General features: G+C 47.4%; 1 pseudogene; it reads left to right on the top strand.

Annotated features, from left to right (window-relative positions):
- The first annotated feature begins 7,121 nt into the window (after positions 1-7,121).
- On the top strand, positions 7,122-8,782 carry LOC103609301 (annotated as a pseudogene).
- Positions 8,783-9,663: the final 881 nt, after the last annotated feature.

Here is a 9,663-nt window from a genome sequence, read left to right as displayed (position 1 = left end):
GGCTTGATGACCCGGGCCCTCTGGTGGGGCCCAAAGAACTATGTTTTCTTCTAAGAATTTTAGAATTTTCACTTTTACATTAAGATCTCTAATCTCCTTTGAGTTAATCTTTTTATAATAACAATTATATGTATTTAAGGTGTACAACATGATGTTTTGTATATATACATATATAGTGAAATAATTACTCTAGTCAAGCAAATTAACATATCATTCTCCTTGCATAGTTACCATGTGTGCGTGACTGTGTGGGGGTATATGTGTTCGTGTGTTTATTGAGAATACCTGAAAACTATACTGCTAGCAAATCTCTAACACACAATACAGTATTATTAGCTATAGTCATTCTATTCTACATTAATTCTCTAGACTTACTCATCCTACATAACTATGACATTGTACACTTTGGCCAACATCTCCTCATTGGCCCCACATTCCTGCCCCTGGTAACCTCTATTCCATTCTCTGCTCCCACGTATTTGAATTTCTTAGATTCCACACATAAGTGAGATTTTGCAGTATTTGTCTTTCTGTGTATGGCTTATGTCACTTAACCTAATGTCCTCTAGGTTCATCAATGTTGTTGCAAATGGCAAGTTTACCTTCTCTTTTAAAGGTAAATAATATCCCTGTGTGCGGGTGTCACATTTTCATTACCTACATATCCGTCAATGGACATTTATGTTGTTTCCATACCTTGGCTACTGTGAATAATACTGCAGTGAGCACAGGAGCACAGAGATCTCTTTGAGGTACTGAATTCATTTCCTTTGCGTAAATACCCAAGGAAGGAGTTTCGGGATCATATGGTAGTTCTATTTTAAATGTTTTGAGGAACCTTCATAATGTTGCCCGCAATGGCTGTACTAATTTACATCCCTACCAACAACGTGCAAGGGTTCCCTTTACTCCACACCCTAATGCTTATCATTTGTCATTTGGATAATAGCCATTTCAACAGGTGTGAGGTAATCTCACTTTGGTTTTGATTTCAATTTCCATGATAATTAGTGATGTTGAGCATTTTATCATATACCTACTGGCCATCTGTATGCCTTCTTTAGAAAAATGTCTATTCATATGCTTTGAACATTTTTAAATCAGGGCTGTTTTATTTTTGCTATCAAGTTATGTGAGTTTTATATATATTTTCCATATTAACCCCTAATCGGATGTATGATTTGCAAATAATTTCTCCCAATTTGTAGGCTGCCTATTCATGTTGTTGATTGTTTCCTCTGCTGTACAGAAGACTTTTAGTTTGATATAATCCCATTTGTCTATTTTTGCTTCTGTAACTTGAGCTTTTGATGTCATATCCAAAAAATCATTGCTAAGGCAAATGTCATGGAGATTTTTTCCCTATGTTGTCCTCAAAAACTTGTATGGTTTCTGGTGTTACATTTAAGTCTTTAATGCATTTTAACTTAATTTTTGTGAATGGTATAAGATAATGGTTCAATTTCATTCTCTCATATGTGCATAGCCAATTTTCCCAGAAACATTTATTGAAGAGACTACCCATTCCCATTGTGTTTTCTTGGCACCCTTCTCAAAAATTAGTTGACCATATTATGCTTGGGTTTATTTCTGGGTTCTCTATCCTGTTCCATTGGTCTGTGTGTCTAATTTTATGCCAGTACCATACTGTTTTGATTACTACAGATTTGTAATATAATTTGAAGTCAGGAAGTTTGATGCTCTAACATTCTTGTTCCTTCTCAAGATTTCTAAGGCTATTTGAGATCTTTTGTGATTTATTACACACTTGAGAATTTTTTCTATTTCTGTGAAAAATGCCACTGGAATTTGGGTAGAGATTACCTTTATGAACTGTGGATATTTTAGTAATATTTATTCTCCAATCCATGCACATTTATTTGTGTCTTCTCCAATTTTTTTCATCAATGTTTTAGAGTTTTTAGTGTACAGATCTTTCACCTCCTTGGTTAAATTTATTCGTATTTTCATCTTTGATGCTATCATAAATGGGATTGTTTTCTTTTCATATAGATCATTCTTAGTATAAAGAAATGCAACTAATTTTTATATAGTGTTTTTTTTATTTTTCTGAGCATATATCTTACATTATTTTTGCACTGGGGTTCACAAAAAAATGGTTTCTAGAATTCAAGTGTAGACACAGGGGCTTATTTATGCTTTTAATGAAGGAAAAAGGGTCTGGACTTAATTAAGCAGAGTTTATCGGAGTCCATTATTTAGACTAAGTAAACAAGAATGGAGTTACTTGAGCTAAATGCCATGAAGTCAAATTGGCAGTGGGGCAGCTTCCAAAAAATCAGAAGATTCACAGCAACAACACATGAGCCATCATAAGGAAGTTCTGCATGCCACCGCGCTGCACCCACACTGAAGCACCTCATAAAACCCCACTGTAAGTTGGTGCATGGCTCAGGAGAGGCTCACGACTGGAGTAACAGAGCTGTGCTACTGGCCTCCAGCCAGCTGTCCTGGGGCTCAGGCACGATGACCCATGGTGTCCTGTACACGTTTAGCCAGCCCCCAAACTGCAAAACACGGCCTCGGGCACGGCCCTGGTCAGGAGGACTGGCAGACACTCCAAGAGAGCCTTGAGCGCCGGAAGGGGCAGCACCGCCTCCACCTGGAAGAGACGTCCCTGAACACGCAGTACCCTTGCGTTTGTCCCCAGAGTTTGGCAGTACCCAAGACGTCCTCGGCCGTGGACCGCCAGCGAGAGTACCTCTTTGACGTGATCCCGCCACGCTCCACCCTCCAGTCAGCCACGGGGGTAGTGCCAGCCAGGACCGGTGGAGGACAGGCTCCCTCCTCACTGTTACCTGGCCCCGGTCTAGAAGGACACCCTGTGCCGCCCTGCACTGTGCTCACCCTAGAGAGTGAGCGACGGCCGTTCTGCACAAGCGACACCTCGATCCTTGGCTGCAAAGTCTCTTCGCGGCTGGGAGATGCTGCTTCACAGGCGGACGAGGATTACAACTGGGGGACCTTTCCACGGGGCTTTCTTCCTTGATCTCTTTCCCTTTACTTTGCCTAACAGCAGCAGTCAAGTGGACCTCCGGGACTGGGTCTGCCTCAGGCCGCCTCCTTTTGCCCCCGGCAGGGCGCAAGGGAGGCTCACGGTGGACACTGTGACACGTCTGAGCAAGGCTGGTTCCCCGGGGCTCCTGACTCCAGCAGGGCGTTTCCTTTTGTTTTTGTTTTTCACTGTCTTCAGCCCCCGGTCTGTGGCTGCGTCCCTTCATGGCAAGCTCTAGGTTGAAAGATTTTGGGGTTTTTTTAAGCACCTCATGATGATGGAGGTAAAAGTAAACCGAGCAGACCCGGGGTCTCTGTTGTGCACACGTAGTCCCGGCCGCCCCCGTGCGCTGGAGGGTGGGGCCGCGGCTACATGAACCTCACGAGTGGCAGACGCAGGAACCGCCAGCGCAGCCTCGCTCCTGCCAGAAAGCCTCCCTGGCTGCGCCTTCCTGAGACCCCCCAACCCCCCAGGCTCAACAGAAGAACAAACTGAAACCCAGACCCGGCCAGAGAGTAGGGATCCCAGAAGCTGCGCGCTGCCCACAACGGAGGGAGGAGAGAATCGGCAGCGACGCCCTGAAGCCTGGCCAGGAAGTCGGAGGGGAGGGTTGCTGTGCGGTTTTTGCTTGTGCGGCTGCTGGTGGTGGTTTACTGTATTTTTTTCCTTCTCTTTTCCTATTCATTTTGATGGACACAGTCTAAGGCCACCCTGGCCTGCCTTGCTCTCTGGTGACCTCGCACAGTTGCGTCTGGGCTGGGAGGCGCCGTCCGGGTGTGCGGTGAGCTGCTCCCCCAGACTGAGGATTTCTGTTTGGGTCTAGCTAGCTAGAGCCTCTCCTTAAAGCGGAGGTTGCTGGCAGGGCTCGCTTTCACACTTCCTCCCCCCACCCCCACCCCCTTTAGTGTCTACAGAAATGTTTTGTGAAGGATCGGGTCCTCTTTTAGTTTTGGGTTTTTTGTTTTTTTGTTTTTTCTTTCCCCTCCCACTCTTTAAAAACCAGTTCCACATCGCTTCTCGGCCTTTTGGCCAAGATCATGTGTAGTACCTGTTCCTATCAGCTTAATATCTGATACGTCCTGTATCGGAGGACAGTAAATTAAATGGATATTTGGTGCAGGGACATGGAACAGGAGCTTTCTGCGTCCAGTCCACGCATCGGCCTGGTATCGCAGTGTCTCCAGGCACAGGTGCACCCGCTCGGGGACATGAGCACTGGTCACGCAAGATCAGAGACGGTGGGGAGAGGGGGGTTGCAGTCCCTCCGCCTGGCGAGGGCTAGACTCGCGGGAAGCTGCTTCGCGTGTGGCCTGATCCTCTTCTGTCCGCCGAGAGAGGGAGGCTGGCGGGGTCCCACCGAGCGCTGCGTGCCCGCCTAGAACCGGGGGGCCCTTTGACCGGCTGCCATCGCCATCGTCAGGCTCTCCTCATCCCTTTGTCACATCTTTTCTTTCACTTCGGAGGCCCCGTCTGTCCCCTCTCTGCGTCTTCTACAAATGTTCTCTTAATATTCTTGCGCATACCTGGCTTCCTCCCAAGGACGTGGCTTTCCCCTCCGCTTTCTCAGGGGCTGTCTCTGCCGCATGCCTCATCCTGTACTACCTGGGTGGGGAGCACGCGTACTTGCTGCTTCTTTCTGCTCCCCATAGCCTTCATAAAAAATAATAAATAAATAAATAAATAAATAAATAAATAAATAAATAAATAAATAAATAAATAAATAAATAAATAAATAAAAACCAGTTCCACGATGAAAGGCAGAAGTCTTTCTGTGTCTACCGCCAACTGGTCCAGCTCCATGCATAGTGAGGGCGTCTGGTGTCCATGCACAGGTGTACGTCCATGTGAGAACTGGGTCCCTCTGTCCCCCAGTGCAGCTCCAGTCCTGTTTTTCTGTTGATGCAGTTAGGGACTTTAATTTAAAATCCTTAATTTGTAGGCCTGCCTTCTTCAAACACAACTGCTACAACATTCTAATAAAGGCTCACTTAACCCACTTGAAAAAATAAAGAAAAAGTAAAATAAAAAAAAAAGTCTTACAGCAGATTAAAACGGAAATACAACATACCAAAACTTACAGAGTTCTGCAAAAGTAGTTCAAAGATGAAAGTTTACAGTGATAAACTACTACATTTTTTAAAAAAGGAGGATCTTAAATAATGACCTAACTTTGCACCTGAAGGAACTAGAAAAAGAAAAAAACTAAGCCCAAAGTTAGCAGGAAGAAGGAAATAATAAAGATTAGAGTAAAAATAAAGAGGAAAAAAAAGATCTAAAACCTCGACAGAACTAAAAATCGGACTTTTGAAAATACAAACAATTGACAAACTTTTAGCTAACCAACAAAAAGAGAGAGGACTCAATCCAAAATATAAATGAAAAAGAAGACATTACAACTGCTACAACAGAAAAGCAAAGTACTATGAGATTACTATGAATAACTGCATGCCAACAAAGTGCATAACCTAGAATATAATGGATAAATTCCTAGGAGCATGCAACCTACCCAGACTAGGACATGAAGAAATTTAAAATGTTAACAGATCAATGAGAAAGGAGATTAAATCATTCATCAAGAAATTTCCAACAAAGAAAAGCCCAAAACCTGATGGCTTCACTGCTGAATTCTATGAAACATTTAAAGAATTAATGCCAGTTTTTCTCAAACTCTTCCAAAAAATGGAAGAGGAGAAAAGACTTTCTAGCTTATTCTATGAGGCCAGCATTACTCTGACATCAAAACCAGACAAGGACACTACACGAAAAGAAAATTACAGCCCAATCGCTGTGATGAAAATAGACAGAAAAATCCTCAAATATCAGCAAACCGAATGGAACTGCACAGTGAAATGTTCATACACCATGGTGAAGTAGGACTTATCCCTGGGATGCAGGAGTGGTTCGACATATGCAAATCAGTAAGAGGCATATACCACATCAACAGAGTTTCGGATTACAATCACATGACCATCTCAGTGGATGCAGGAAAATCATTTGAACATCATCAAAATCATTTGAAATCATGTGAACGGCCTTTCACAATAAAAACTTTCAACAAAATAAGTATAGAAGAAATGTACCTCAAAATAATAAAGGCCAGATAGGAGAAGTCAAACTCATAGAATCCAAGTGTAGAATGGTAGTTGCCAGGGGCTCAGGTGTGGGGAAAATGGGGAGATGTTGGTTAAAGGCTATAACCTTTCAGTGACAAGATGCGTAAGTTTTGGGGATCTAATGAACAGTTTGGTGACAATAGTTAACACAGTTTTGTATACCTGAAATTTCCTAAGAGTAGATCTTACGTGTTCTCAGCACACACACAAAAATAACTGTGCGGTGATGGATGTGCTAACTTCATGTGGTAATCATTTCATAGTACATATGTATATCAAATCACCACATTCCGTACCTTCAATATAGACAATTTTATTTGTCAATTACACCTCAATAAAGCTAGAAAAAATAAAATATAAGAGCTTACACACACAAAAACAAATGACCTGTTTAAAAAAAAAAGACATAAGAATGTCATGATGACGTTAGGTTAGACAAAAATTAATAAAGCAGGACAGAAAAATTTTTAATTACGGCAATGTTTCCGTTTTACTTCTGACTGAAATCTATTCCCAATTACTAATTGCTGCACATTTCCATTTAAATATCTCAGTCACTTATCTACAGTGGAGATCTAACCTAGGAAAACAAAATCTAAACCTGCCCTTTAGACAGGGAATCTTTTCTCCATTTACTTCAGTTAACTACAGCACAGGAAGTACTTTTCAAAATACAAATTAAGATCTTAAATTATTTTAAAACGTAACTAAATTTATAATCAGGATCCGTGCACCGCAGGGACCACGCACGACCCTGCCCCAACGCCCCAGGTGACATAGAGGAGGGGGCCAGGGCCACGCACGGCCGCCAACATGTGACCATCTGGGGCCGGGTAGTGATGCCTGTTTGTCGGGGAAGGGCCCCCAGTTTCATGCCACCGCCACCCCCGACACCCGACCCCCCGTCACTGTGTGCCAGGCAGTGCTGTGCAAGGCTGTCTCTAGGGCTCTGTGCCCACCATCACTGCTGGAGAATGAACCAGCCACAGAGGATGGCACCTGCGGGCACAGACAAGGAAGTCAGCGACCTCGTGGACGTTAGCGTGATGTTTCTGCTGCCTGTGGCCAGCGGGAAGGGCCGGCCCCCCTCCTTGAAGGTGAGCGGTTTGGAGGTTCGGGTCTCAAGGACTAACCTAGCTCGGGTTCCTGGAGCACCAGCAACCAGAACAGTTTCCCCTTTGACCCTAGCCCCACCTACAATGAAGGGCCCACTTGGGTGAGTCCCACGACATTCCTGGGACCTGAACTTGGAGGCCAGGGCGGTGAGCAGAATGCCTACGCCACCTTCAGGAGAGACACGGGTGTTGGCGAATTGACTCAGGCTGGCTTCCTGCCGGGCAAGCTGGTCCTCAGCAGCCCGAGGCCACTGTCCCCTTTGGGCATCAAGGGTGACTCCCAGTACTTACCCCAGCAAACCTCAGTGGAGAGCCGCCGACAGGAGCCTGGAGTCCGCCAGACCGGGTGGGCTTCAGGCCATGCTGGGCAAAAGCTGGTCTCCCCTGCCCCTCCTGCCAGGCCCGTAGCTCAGTGAGCTGTGGCAGTGTGTTTGGTCGCTTGGACCAGCACAAGCACGTGCGCTACCAGCTGCACGGAGCAGAGGTGAACGGCGGGCTTCGGGTTGTGTCCACCTTCTCCTTGGCCCTCAGGGCCGCCTACAGCAGCATCTCGAGCCACAGGCCATCAGCGGACCAACAGCCTCGTGGGCTCCTGCGGGACCACAGCCTGCAGCTGCACGACTCCCTTGGGAAGGCGCTGGCCTCCACCTACTCCCCGGATCATTCAAGCAATAATTTCTCCTCTAGCCCCATGACCCCCGTGGGCTCCCCACAGGGCTGGCAGGAACACGGCAGTGGCCCCAAGCAGGAGCTCCCTGTGCCTTAAAGCCCAGCTGTGATGGGTCCCCACAGCCTGAACAAGATGTTGGACCACCAGGACAAAACCATCCACGTGGTCCATGGCAGGGCGTGCAATGTGCACAGGCTGCTGCGCGACCACAGGACGCTGGCCACAGGCTTTGCAGGCCCCCTGCTGCAGGGCGGGCGGCACGCTGGCCTGGTGGGAGGCGCCCATTCCGAGGAGGGCCTCGCAGGCAGTGTCGGCCGCCTGCCAACGCAGCCTCCCCAGCTAGCCCAGCGCCCTCCCTGAGCGCTCCCGCCTCCTACAACGGACTGGGCAAGGGGTGCCAGCGCAATCAAGCGGAGGACGAGAACACGTCGGTGGCTGACAGCTCAGAGGAGGAGGAGTCGAAGGCCCCCGGACACGGATGAGCCCAGATAACGATGACCTTCTGCCCCCAGAGCAGAAGGCTGAGTGGGAGAAGGAGCGCCGGTTGACCAATAACCCCCATGAGCAGCTGGGGATCAGAGACACCAAAGAAGCCTTTAAGGAGCTGGGGCGCATGCGCCAGCTGCACCTCAAAGGTGAGAAGCCCCAGACCAAACTGCTCCTCCTGCATCAGGCCTTGTCGTTCATCCTCAACCTGGAGCAGCAAGTGCCAGAGTGGAATTTGAACCCTAAAGTGGCCTGCTTGAAGCGGTGAGAAGAGGAGAAAATGTCAGGCGTGGTGAGGCAGCAGGGCAGGGATGTTCTGGTCCTCAAAGGTTTCCTTGCAAAACCAGTCAAACGTGAGGTTCTATCTGAACCCGAGCACAAGGTAGGGAGACAGGACTAGCATAGGCGGTGGAGCCAGACAGAGTTGAATGTGCAGCCTGGTCACTAAGCAGAGATGCAGACACAGGAGGGTGCTGAGCTGCCTGCTGAGGCATGGAAGGTGCTGGGGCCCGATTATGAGGCTGGGCTGCAGCTGCAAGGGGGACCAAAGTTCAGGCAAGTCCTCATAGGTTCAATTGCCACAATCCAGGGCAGATAACTTTGAGGTTTCTGGTCTCACTCGTAATTGAGCGGCTTCCCAGGTCATCACTGGTACCGGGAATCTCCTCTTCACCCGAGGTACAAGGACAAATCTCGTTGTCCTTTTGGACCTGCTATGGCTCTTTTTACGGCAGTTCCTCATTCAGCTGTTGATAGTGGCTGAATAGTGTTGGCCCTTTACCTTTTTGGGGTTTAATTCAGGGGAAGATAATTTTTGCAGTGGCTTTTGTCCTTACACTCCCTTGAAGGGATCTTAAGTTTCACGGACATCTTCGGCCCATGGAAGAACAGCAGGGAGATCACAGAAGGGCAATGGTTTGGGGAAGAGGATGGAGAAAGGATGGGAACAGGGGCTTCCTGAGCAGGCGTGTGGGCTGAGAGGGTTGTACCAGGCGAGGACAGGGTAGGAGTCTTGGGAGAAAGGAGTCAAGGGGAAGACGAGAAGGAGCTTGGGGGGTCACCTCACCTTGCCCTTTCCTCTGGACTTCGGTGGAGAGGGGTTCTTCCTCTTCTTCCCCGATTTGGTGTTTCCGGTGAGCTGTGGTTTCCTGGTCTCCTTTACCATGTCAGCAGTGCCCCGTGGTCTGTCCCAGGGCCCCTGGCCTCCCTATAAACGCCCTGCGCAGGACAATGAACAGCCACAGCCTATGATTCATTTGGTCA

Source organism: Galeopterus variegatus, unplaced genomic scaffold (genome assembly GCF_000696425.1).
Source record: "Galeopterus variegatus unplaced genomic scaffold, G_variegatus-3.0.2 Scaffold9449, whole genome shotgun sequence".
Taxonomy (NCBI): domain Eukaryota; kingdom Metazoa; phylum Chordata; class Mammalia; order Dermoptera; family Cynocephalidae; genus Galeopterus; species Galeopterus variegatus.
This window is presented reverse-complemented; position numbering and strand designations above follow the sequence as displayed.